Source organism: Pseudopodoces humilis, chromosome 1 (genome assembly GCF_049639895.1).
Source record: "Pseudopodoces humilis isolate 2021_Gansu_Grassland_sample_001 chromosome 1, ASM4963989v1, whole genome shotgun sequence".
Lineage (NCBI taxonomy): Eukaryota > Metazoa > Chordata > Aves > Passeriformes > Paridae > Pseudopodoces > Pseudopodoces humilis.
This window is the reverse complement of record NC_142200.1, coordinates 113,793,185-113,805,196: the sequence shown is the minus strand read 5'-3', so window position 1 is coordinate 113,805,196 and position 12,012 is coordinate 113,793,185. Positions and strand designations below refer to the sequence as shown.

Below are 12,012 nucleotides of genomic sequence, written 5' to 3'. Positions count from 1 at the left end.
AGCCAAGAGGGCTAAGAAACTATCTGAAGTGAAAATGAGCAGTACATTAAAGGAAAGCACACAGGACAAACAGGCTTGGTAGTTTGAATTTCCAGAGCTGCTTATGTGTGAAAACCAATTATCAGATTTGACACAATGGCAGGCTAGCCCATGCTTTCGATTCCCTTGCAGTGGTAACTGCCATTTGCTTGGAAAGCTCTTATGTTTAATGCTAGAAATGCAAAATCAACTCTGCCTGAGATACAGGGTATGACAGTTAAAACAGACAAAAAAGTTGTAGTTAACAATATGGTACGTTATAAACTGCAGTATCTCAGGACTGTTGCTGTTAGGAAAAGCAGCAGCTCCAGAGGATAATAACCATCTCAGGCATCTTAGCTGAATGCCTATGAGTCACTATTGGCTATAAGTGCATGCAGAGAAGATAATAAAAAATGTTCAGGGACAGAAAGCAAGTCAAAACATTTTCTGAACCTAATTAGGACAAATGAAAGTACAAACTTTTATTTCCCCTTAGTTTTTAAAACAGTCACTTCTTGTCCCTGTAATTGACTCTCACTATCAATTCCATCATTTATTTATCACATGACTCACAAACACACACTAGTACTATCCAGGTTTATCATACCACTGATTTTAAAATTTCATTCACTGCTATTTTGGGGCTCTTGCATCCCAGAAGACGTAATACTCCAAATGTTTGCAAGCACAACATGAACATCCCCATGGTAGGTCTTCCTGAGATGGAAGTAAATACAACAAACAGTAAATATGCAACTAATACCAAAACAGTTCTTCAGACCTGACCAAAGCACTGCTTGCACTCAACACCAAACAGGCAGAAGCCATTCTTTTAAGAGACATGACATTTCTGAGTGTAAAACACTGAACAGCTACCGTGGAGATCCTTTTCTTCGTCTAATTTCACTGGCTCTGATAGATTTTCTCTGGGCCAAGTGGAAAATGACTATGGCGATTTCTTCAGGTCGCACATCTGAGCATAGCACGTTCTATACTCTTCTCAAAGTAAACTTTGAAGAAGAATTTTATTCTGGGGTGTAGCAATCAAGAAAAAAATCCACCGGCATCCTCAGGAAATTCCTACATCATTAGGGTGCAGCAGAGGCCATTATCCATAAAGGAGTGGCAATTCTTGGCTATTTGTCTTTGAAATGCTGCTTACCATGACACCTCAAACCTTCACACTGAAAACTTTCATGAAGGACAATCTCATCAGTCCTTTTCACTGGATGAGTATACTTCAATTTGAAGCTGATAATAAGCTTACTTTCCATTGAGATACCCCTTTCTTTACAAAAATGTATGTAATTTAAAAAGGAAGCCTGAAAATTAGCCTAAATTTTAAAATAAAGTATAAAATGTGATTTCCTACCTTATACCTTCATCACCTTCTAATAAATGCCATGCAGCTGTGGGAGGGCATTTTCAGAAGGGAGGAAAGTCCTAGGAAACAAAATGCTTTTAGTAGAATTCTGAATGGTTTCATTGAGTATTTTTAGCTTGGCCTCTTCAAAAGCTCTGCAAACATTTGCAAAACTCTAAAACAGAGCCAGGCTTATGTCACTGTCTTTGGTACAAATAATTTGTTAGGAACTATTTTGTTCTGGCACAAGGACATATCAAAAGAGGATGCGAGAACTGGCTTGTTTTCTTTTGGATTAATGTTGTTTGTCAACTGAAGGTGTCTTTATGTGGAAAGAGCAAGGTGCCAAGAAGTACATTTCACCATGCCAAAATTAAAGGGAGGGGCTCAGAAACAGCCTTTTATTACCTAATTAGTTTTATCAAATGACACAGATCAACTAACAGGAGATAACTAATAGGAAGAAGGGGTCTAATGAAAAAGTAAGTTATCAGCTGGATGCTCTCCAGAAAACAATTATCTCCCCTAGGTAAACAAGTACTACTGTTGGGAGGTCAGACACAAAACACAGGGAATGGAGGTCTTCTCAGGATACCAACCCTTGGTGGAGTTGAAATGGGCGAAAGAAGTAGTGGGATAAACTAGACTGAGAAGAAGGGATGGTTTGTTATTAAAGAAGCGAGTATCTTCAGATAAAATTATTCCTATCTGGCCTACACATAGCCCACCAGTTGTTTTTTGTTGGTTTTTTTTTAAACACAAATCAAGTACAGCCTGCCAAATTAATATCCTTATTCAAAATGAAAATTAGGACTACAATAAGAACAGCCACGTTCACCTACTCATGAGCAAATTACCAGAATAAGTTTTTTACAGCTTACAGGGAAAATGGCAGTTCATAGATCTTATTTTTATCTTGATTACCCCTTAAAACTGGAAAGGATTATCACAAAAAGAAATATGCAGTTTTAGATGATATTCTGCTTTATCCACAACAACCAAATGTACCACACATACTTATATTTCCTCTCCATTATTTTCCCAATTGCATGAACTAAACTAGCCAAGCAATTCAAACTCATGTGGCTCCCATTCAGATTACATCAACTTTAAATTCCTAATTTGAACCATACTTCCATTTTTCCCATTATTATTTACTTATCTAGTGTATACCTAAAATATGAAAAATTTATCTGATTATTTTAGCTGGAAAAGTAACACCAGACACATATAACAGCACAAAGACATTTAAGAAACCTTGTTAAAAAAAAATAAAACTCTAAAAATGAGAATTTAATTGATTAAAGACTTGTGCCCCCCAGCAGCTTGAAGAGAAGCAACATCAATTTTTTTGAACGTTTTAAGTGATGCAATGGGGGAGTTTTATTATGCTATTCTTTCTTTTCCTCTTCCCCCTCATCCATCACCAGTTAATTTGAAAACAGACAGGGCAAGGAATTTATGGGAAAATGCTCTGTCTCTTGGGATCTCCAGTTCTACCTTTATTGCAGAGCAGTGGGAACCGCAGGAGAGTTTCATATATACTTACTGTATGCTTCAGCAAGGACTGCTAGATGCAGAACTATGAAAGGAACCTAAAAGTCAGTCCCTCTAACTGGAAATACCAACCACTGCCATCCCAGAACTACGTCAAGAGTGGGCAAAAGATGTTTAATGAGGACTTGGCACATCCTGGACAGGGCTGAGCAGCACTGCTGGGAAAGAGCAGTCCTGTTAGCACGCCTTTCCCTGCCTGGAAACGCGGAGTTACAGAACAAGTCCCAGCTCACATAAACCACCCTGATGACCCCACTTGCAACTGAGAGCACCTGCAGGGACAGAGGCTTCAGCCTGGACTTGTATCACTGATCCAGACTGTCATGACCCTTTCTAAGGTCATCCCCATCAGCCTGCTCACGGAACGGGTATCCCCATTCCTCTGTGTCTCAATGGACTTAGTAGGGTATTGGATTGTGGGGACCCTACAGTAAGATAGCCCAAAAAAATAAAAGAGCATATTACAGGAATGCAAATCAGTGAGCTCATGCAGGTATAAATAGAAAACAGATTTAGTTGAGGAATAAAATAACCAGCAAATGAACTTATTTCATCTGCCATCCAGCTTTAAAGCCCTGCAAAGAAAAGACTCTAAGATTCATAGCCTTCACAAGATTCCAAGTGACTCCACAAAGAGTGGGGATTCTCTGCCAAAACCAGCCAGTCTTCACTTTCCTCCAGAGTCAGTCCTTGGCTGACAAGCTCTAACCACTGTGATATCCAGGCTTGCATATGGATGAGGTCACTGACCATGATCAGCACATGAGCATGTGTGTGGCAGATCTCCATACATATGAGAGCCAGCTTTTCCCCTAATGTGTGATCCTTCATTCCCACAGAACTGGGCAGTACCATTGTAATCTCTTTTTTTCTCTCCCTGCCCCACTACTGCCACCTTCTTCTTACTATTTCCATTATTTCCATTTACTCTGGAACAGACTCCAAGGCATGGTGCCATTGTAAAATCCTCCTCAGCTCTGCCCACCTTGAAAAGAGTGACAGAGGAGGAAAAACTGGCCAAGCCATGACAGTGAGCAGAACCAAAAAAGTAACCACTGCCACTCTTACCATTAGCACCTGGAGATTCATTCAGCCACCTTCTTCTGAAAGAACCTGCCTGAACAACAAATTACTATTTTAACTGCACATTTTTTCTCTCACAAAAGGTTTCTAGCAGACTTTGGTCATATGTCCTGTGCAAAGATACTGGATTTCTGAATTCTTTGCTTACTTTTTTTATTCTAACCCTTTCCCTCCTGTGTGCCCTAAGCAACAAGTATCTACTCCACCTACCAGAAAAATAAGTAGCAGAGATTCCCAGACTCAAACTCCTAGGTCTTTTTACTGCTGGCCAGTGATTTTCTGGTTCAGTTAGGCCACTTAAATTTATGCAGTTCTACCAACAACACTGTGAGAAGACTCCTCCCACAAATGGGTGTATATCCCAGGGTACAGCCAGTGCAACCTCCTGAGATCACCATTCCTCCACGCCTACAGCATTCCTGCAGATGGCTTCTCTGAAAATTATAAGCTTTAAGTTAATGTTCTCTGCACACCACCTTCCTTCTCCATATCTTCCTGGCAAGTTTCAGCCTTCCTGCCCAAGCATCCCTTACATCAGACTTGTTCTGGTGGCACAATGTGAACCCATCAAAACAAACAAGCTGAAGGAAAGGTGTCCATGCTTGCTGCTGTTTTTCCATAGCACATTGGCATTTTCCATCTGGTCCTAGGAGTACTCAGCCTAGATGCACTGCATCGCCAGCCTGCAGTCACAGTAAATACCAAGACTCCTCAACACACACAGAGTTGGTTTGGGAGGCATACTTGAATATAGGAAAAAAATTATTATAAGGAATGTGGGCAAGACAGGCCATCCAAACAAGAAAGCTTCACTTGACCAGATCACTGACCTTGCCTAGGAATGCAGATACTGCATACAGGAAGAGTTTTCTGTGCTACTCAAGCTGCAGTTAACACCCAGATTCATAAGCTGTCTTCCACAAGAAGCTGTGTGTAAGGTCAGAAGGCAATAAATCATGCTGCATTATGGATCAGCTTATTGTTTAGGACACACACATGCAGAAATATCAAAGGCCTTTTGAAATTAACAGTGAGTAATTATGTGAGGCAAATGTAATGAAAACACAACAGAGTTTCCTAGCTAGGGGTAGAGAATATTCAGCCAAAGGCTTCCTCTGACTCCCACTGCAAACAACGCAGTATGGAAATAAACAAAATTATGTATTAGGAGAATGAAGACTCAAGGCTTTGCACTAACTAATTGTTTTCCTGAACCATTAAATTGCTAGACAGCTTTCTGTGTCACAATAGCATTTCAATTACTGAGCGCTTACATTATAAATTTGCTGTATGTTTTTTAGGACGGACAAAAATTTTATAATAATTAAAACATGTCTAACAGGAACAATTATAATGGATAACTGAGCATTTGGTCCTCCATTTGCTGTCATAAAATGCAATCTATGCAAACAGATGATAAGCAATTAACAGGCTTAACACCACATGCGATTAGCTGCAGTCATATTTAGATAGAGTGATTCTTATGCATGTTAAGTGGATTATTTATTTAAGTGATATGCATTTCAGCAAAATACACTGGATGAGAGTGTGTGCAAGTTCTATGCATGTTGAAAAGAAAGTGGTCTTGTGAATTCAATACACACAGGTAGGAGCTGTGACACAGACGGTTACTAAGGATTATCCAATGTATCTTATAAATCTGATTTTCACTTGCTTATAATTTTTCCAGACTAATTGTTTGGGCTGCAACTTTCCATACTGGATGCATGGTTCAGGTTATTTTTTTCTTACACATTAACCAAAATGGTTCAATTATTTCCAAGACAGAAGCCAGGAAAAAGAAAAAGGCACTGTTTTGCAATGAGAAAATATTATCTTCAAGTATTCAAATATCCCTCTTGTTTTAAATAGAAGAGAGTACATTTTACTGGGAAGTGGCTCTTGCCAGGCCAGTTAAAATCATTTCAAAACGTGATGACAAGCCAAATGTCTGCAAACTTGTGAGAGGTGCTAGATACTGTGTTTAATGCTGGCTTCCAGTGGTGAGCATTATCCTCATGTGAAGAAAGGAAGGTGAGATGCCTTTGCTGCCTGTGCCACAGCCCAGATGGAGGTCAGGAGTACAGAGAGTGGGACCAGGCTGACTCAAACTCCAGCAGAGAAAAACTGCTGCAAAGAGGAAAAATAAGGGATATCTGGCCCATACAGACCACTTAGGCAGAAGAGAGTAGGATCCCCTGAAGAAGAGACTAAAAAGAAGAGGATTGAGCTGACTGATAATGAGTTTATGATGAAAGGAAATAGGCAGGGTCATGGGTGGGGTACAGCACTTGACTTTGTAAACTCTGTTTGGTGTGTGTGTGTGTGTGTGCAGAACTTAAGCAAGAATAAAATGCACTTAAAAGGATATAATAACTTCTAAAGTCAGAAACATACAACTCAAAGCTAATGTTCTCAGATATTGACTAAAACATACTTCTCCTAAATATTTAGGTAACTCTACGCAGGTATCCTGTGATTGAAACATCCCCAAAACTGCAGTCAGAAACAAACCTCTGTTTATCAGGAAAAGATCCCTCTTTTTAACACGAATATAAAAATGCACCCCCTGTTTCCATGATTAGAAATGTACATATAAAAATGAGAAACATGGTCTGAGGTACCTCTTACAGCAATCAGGTAGATAACTTCACAGAGTTTTTTAAGGAAACATGCCTTTGAAAGTCTTCCCTGTTTCCTTACAAATCCAGCTACGTACAACTTCATTTCATCAGTCCTGTGGAGAGGACGCTGGAGCTGCTCATCACAACACAGAACAAAACCCTATGGAAGGTCAAACTGCGCGTTAATTTTGTAGCTACTGTGTAGCCTGGCCCACACCGCCTTTTCCCCAGCCGTAGTAGCAGCAGAGAATCCGTGTGGGCAAAACCCCTGTGCCTTCAGAGCAGCCACAGCTCACACCCTGCCCTGGTGAGTTTGCTCCACCACAGCTGCACCACGCCAGCACACCCAGGGTCAGAAGGCAGCCCTGAACTGCTGTCCTCTGTGGGCAGAGAGTGGGATGGGTAATCTGGGAGAACTTGCGATGGTTTTCACTGATTTCTGCTGTGATTTTTGATCAGTAGCCAAGTGTTGGCTAATTATTGACCTTTCTTGTGTTGGTTGCTCAACAGAGAGATGGTATTGCGTGTACAACTACACCACAGTCTGGAGCTGAAACTGAACAAAGTAAGGCAGAAAACTTCTGTGACTGGGGGTTCAAGGTTGTACCCAGTGATTAGCCTTTGAAAGATACACAGATTTTTTTTTCTTTCAATTTTCAGCTCATTCTCTATCTCACTCACCTGTTCTCCTTTCAACAGTGAATTCGACATTGCACAACTAGCTGGTTATGTGATGAATTAGTCCTAAAGGCAGCAGATGGAGAAGAACACTGGCTGCTCATTTGCACCCTGCTTTTCTTCCTACCCCCTACAGTATTATTTATTCCCACAGATAGAAACTTTAATATCCATTTGTGACAACACTATTTTCATGGATTATATCCTTATCAATGCCAACTTTCCTTCAGCAAGGAAAATCACCTTCTTCCAGGAGAGACGATTTGCAATTTCATAGTAAGTGTGGCATCTCTTAAGTAGTAGTTCTAATTTTAACAGGACAAAGTACATCTTGTTTTACAAGGACAGTGGAGCCATTACACAGCACACCATTACAATCTTTTCAGAATGCAAGCATTTCCTTAGGAGAAAAACAGATCTCATTCTCTGTGAATTATTATTTTCTTATTATTTAAGAACCGAGACATATTAGAACTTGCCATACTATGCATTTAAGAAGACAAATTCATAAAAGCAAGAGATTCTGAAAAGTTAGAACCTTGAATTACTTCCTTCCATCATTTTAATATAAACTATTAGATAACATTTGAAGAATTTTAATGGCAAAAAGGAGCACAACTGAAAATTCACAAGACAGGTATTTGTCAAAGACAGATCATCAACTCTCCAGTCCTGTTTCTCCATTGCATAAGCCTATTTCCTTTTGTGCTGGCTGATGTGGAATATGCTCCCAACAACACAGCAGAAAAATGGCCTTGGTGGACACATAACTTCTCCTCCCCTTCAGTTCTGTATGTATTCAGTCTTAATACTTGTCTCTGTGATTATCCCTTCCCTACAAAATTAACTCTAGACATGACAGAGGAATAAAAATAGAAATTATGCAGCAACTTCTTGATTTATATATTTGATCTAATTGCTAAACAGCCTGCTAGAAACTTGCTAGATCTGGTCCCAAAATTACCATCAACAAACTATGACAAAATGAGTATTGCTGCACATAAAAAGAAAAGAATTGCCTCAGAAAAGCAACACAAAGCACCAAGTGAATTGGAAAGAGTCTGTGAAAAGCAGAGGGCATGCACTGTAGCTCTTTCATGCTCTGGTTGGTTTTTGTGAACTTGATTTATGTATAATTAACCATTTTTTCCCCTGCAAACAATTTCATTTGAAGCTGTGCTATCATTTTTACCCCCCATTCTCCTGCCACAGCCACATAAAACAGTCCAGTTTAACATGATGACAACTGAAACACGCTGCCACAGCAAGAGTCCAAACTTGTGTGTTTGCATAAAACCCCACTCTCATCTCCCTCCTGCTCATCCTATCATCACAAGAATGAAAGAAATTCATAAACTGTAACTCTCATCTCTAATAGAGCCTTGGCCAAAATTCAAGCTTGATAATTAATTACATTGTGTCTCTCCAAATTCCCACACTAGGCTGACTAAGAGAAATAACTCTTCCCCGCCTAGACAACAACGTTTTATATGGCTAATGGACAGAACATTTCACCTCCAAGAGAGCTGGGAAGTTAACTAGAGAAAAACAAGAGACACTTATAACACTTGGATACGATGACGGCAGTAAATTAAAGTACCGTCCTAAGTTTTTAGTGTATGTCAAACCAAAAGCAGTCATTGTTCTCTAATTACACTTTCTGTCAGAGAATAAAAGCACAGATGATCATACAAGACAGGCAGCTGTGAGGAAGGTGTCTGAGTGACTATAACACAAGCTGAATGATTTGGGATAGGAGAGTATTTGAAACAATTCAGATACAGTTATGAAAAACTGATAAATAAGTAAGGTAAAATACATTTATGTATAGCACATGACCTCAATAAAATACAGAAGGCATCTAAACCATTTCATTCTGAAGAATATGAAGCATTAACACTACACCATGATCTTAGACAGCCATAAAACAAATCACTAGCTCATGCCACTATTCAGTAAATTACCAATACATCAAGAGAAGAAAACTATTATGATACCTGTACTGCACACATAACATAAACCACTCATTGCCTGGGGATTGTAATTGGACTTTTCTTCTGAGCTTGACATATGAACACTGTAACCTTAAGCAGCACTCTTACAAGATTTTATTTATTGCGTATTTCACATGTATTTGTAAAGGACTTAATTAAGTTCTTTCCCTTCTGGTACAAAAGGGTGTGCATCATGATTGAAAAAAATCCCAAGGCAAGACTGGCATGAACAGTCTTGCTAGTATTGTGTGTACTTCACACTGACAAAAAGCAGTGCAATTCTTTCTGTGTACTGGAGGTATCAATAAAAGCTGCATCGTCCTTCCTTAGTCTGGTCTGCCTCATATTTGCTCTCCATCTCCATTCACTGTTTTAAATAATATGATAATAAGATAATATGTAACTTTGAGGCTGTATCCATGCAAGAACAAGACATTAATAGATGACATAAACTACTTCTGTATTGCTCATATCACTATGGAGAATATATGCAGTGGATGAGACAAAAGCATAGGACTGTTCTCCAGCTACCTGATGATAAATCCAGACCCTGTTTCTGTTTAATTAGGGTTCCTAAAAACTTTTCTACTTCTAAACCAGAAGCAGAGTAATTTCAATCCAGTTACACTTGAAAGCTGGTGTTGGAATAAGTATTCCACTCATATTCAATATTCATAAACCCTCCAATATTCTTATACAGATAAGGTCCAAGACACTACAAGCATAACAACCATAACATACACTCATGTTCTGATGCACCCTGTGCATCCTCTTGAGATGAAGAGGCTCATGAGGGGAAGAGGAGGGGCAGGCACTGTTCTCTTCTCTCTGGTGACCAGTGACAGGACCTGAGGGAATGGCCTGAAGCTGTGACAGTGGAGATTTAGGTTGGATATCAGGAAAAAGTTCCTCACCCAGAGGGTGGCTGGGCACTGGAACAGGCTGCCAGGGAAGTGGTCACAGCACCAAGCCTGATAGAGTTCAAGAAGCATTTGGACAATGCTCTCAAACACATGGTGTGACTCTTGGAGATGGTCCTGCACAGGGCCAAGAGTTGGACCTTGTGGGTCTCTTCCAACTCAGCATATTCTGTGATTTTATGAGATTTACTGCAAGCAGTTCAGGCACCTAAGCCTTGGAACCCTACCCCCACGCCACCATCAATGTACTGGTCAGAGACAGAAGAAAACAGCTCAGGCAGAATAATTAATGTCATCAATTTTGCACAACAAATCAATCCTGTCCACCAGCAGAAATGCTGGGTCATTACATATTGGCTGACTGAGGCAATGAAACCTCAAATCTTTTTGAGCACAGAAATGGTAAGCAGAATGTTTGTGTGTGTTTCATTTATTTTTATTTCATGTGTTGACTTGGCAGTAAGTATAGAATTTAACATTAATTCTTAAAAAAAAATAAAAATCAATAGCTGCATATCTTAAGCTTACACACACACACAGAGAAAAAAAAAAAAAAAAGAACCCAAACCAAGAACATATACACAAATATACACAAACTTGTACATCACTTTTTAGAATGGATTATCACACAACACTCTTATAAGCATGGTCATCAATGTTATGGTTTTCTTGCTCTCTCCATATTACTTTCATCTAAGGGAGATTTGCAGCACACAGTACAAGAGCTCCAATACTGATTTCAGTGTCAAAACTAATGGAAAGCATCCCAAATCTTAACACTGTAAATCACACTTCCTTCCTCCTCTTGGTCACAAAATGTAATTACAGCTGAATCCAAGCACAACACACAAATTGTTCTCACAGTGTTTTGCATGGACGTCAAACCTTTCATCTACACATCCTCTCTTACGTATTTGAATTTAGGTCTGAAGCCTCCCCATAATACTCAGCTAAGAGAAATAGATTAACTATCATTGCATCAGGGGACTTAAAAGAAGTTCTTTACCACTTCTTTACCAGTTTGAAGAGGATTCATATAACTGCTTTTTCAGACAATGTACTGAACAGCTCCCTCACTGGCAGCTCAGAGACATCCTAAAGGGAATTTGTGCTCCTAAACTCATGATGATGAAAGTAGCTTCAAAATAAAGTGCAAAAGCTGTTAATTCACCAAGCTACCCTTAGCTCTAGCTGGATACCCTGAGCAGGAGGAAGGGAGGCAACAGGAGCAATATATGCACTTCCCTAACAAAGGCTTTTAGGATAAGTCTTCTCAGGATCAGACCTATTCTCAGAGCTTATGCAAAGAAAAAAACACCTTAAAAAGGGGAAAAGAGCCTGTTACAATCCCACTTATCAGCTCTCATCCAGGTGGCCTCTTAAGAATGCTGGATTTTAACAAAGCATTTAAAGGAATGAGGGATTGGACTATCATTTCGTAAGTTATGGAAATCACATCCCTTAAATAATCAACTCATACACAGATCCTGAATGTACAGATACAATATAGATATACTTTATAGGTACATTATACCACATAGATACTCATCTACTAATCCTGACTGATTGATCCTCAGCTTCAGCATGCATCCCAGATCACTGCAGAATCAGGACTTTATTTAGCAGTTCTCCCTGCATCTCTGAAATCTTTGGTCAAAGGTCCTAGTTCTTCCCAGAGCTGGAAGCAACCCTTGAAATCTGTCACACACTTGAGGAACAAAGACCAAACTGCAGCATATCCTCTGGGTATTAGAAGAACTTTTGCTAACCAG

At 39.5% G+C, this 12,012-nt stretch overlaps 1 protein-coding gene across 9 annotated transcripts in view; it reads right to left on the bottom strand.

Moving 5' to 3' along the window:
• The window catches only part of THRB (thyroid hormone receptor beta), a 157,094-nt gene that overhangs the window by 84,103 nt on the left and 60,979 nt on the right, over nucleotides 1–12,012 (bottom strand). The window contains exon 3 of one of the 9 annotated variants that reach the window (XM_014248396.2): nucleotides 1,394–1,464. The exons of 7 other annotated variants lie outside the window; for them this stretch is intronic. The gene's annotated coding sequence lies outside the window, so the exon portion shown is untranslated. Of the gene's footprint in view, nucleotides 1–1,393; nucleotides 1,465–6,648; nucleotides 6,750–12,012 lie in introns of those variants that run through there. One more of the 9 variants, XM_088054268.1, reaches the window with a different exon arrangement.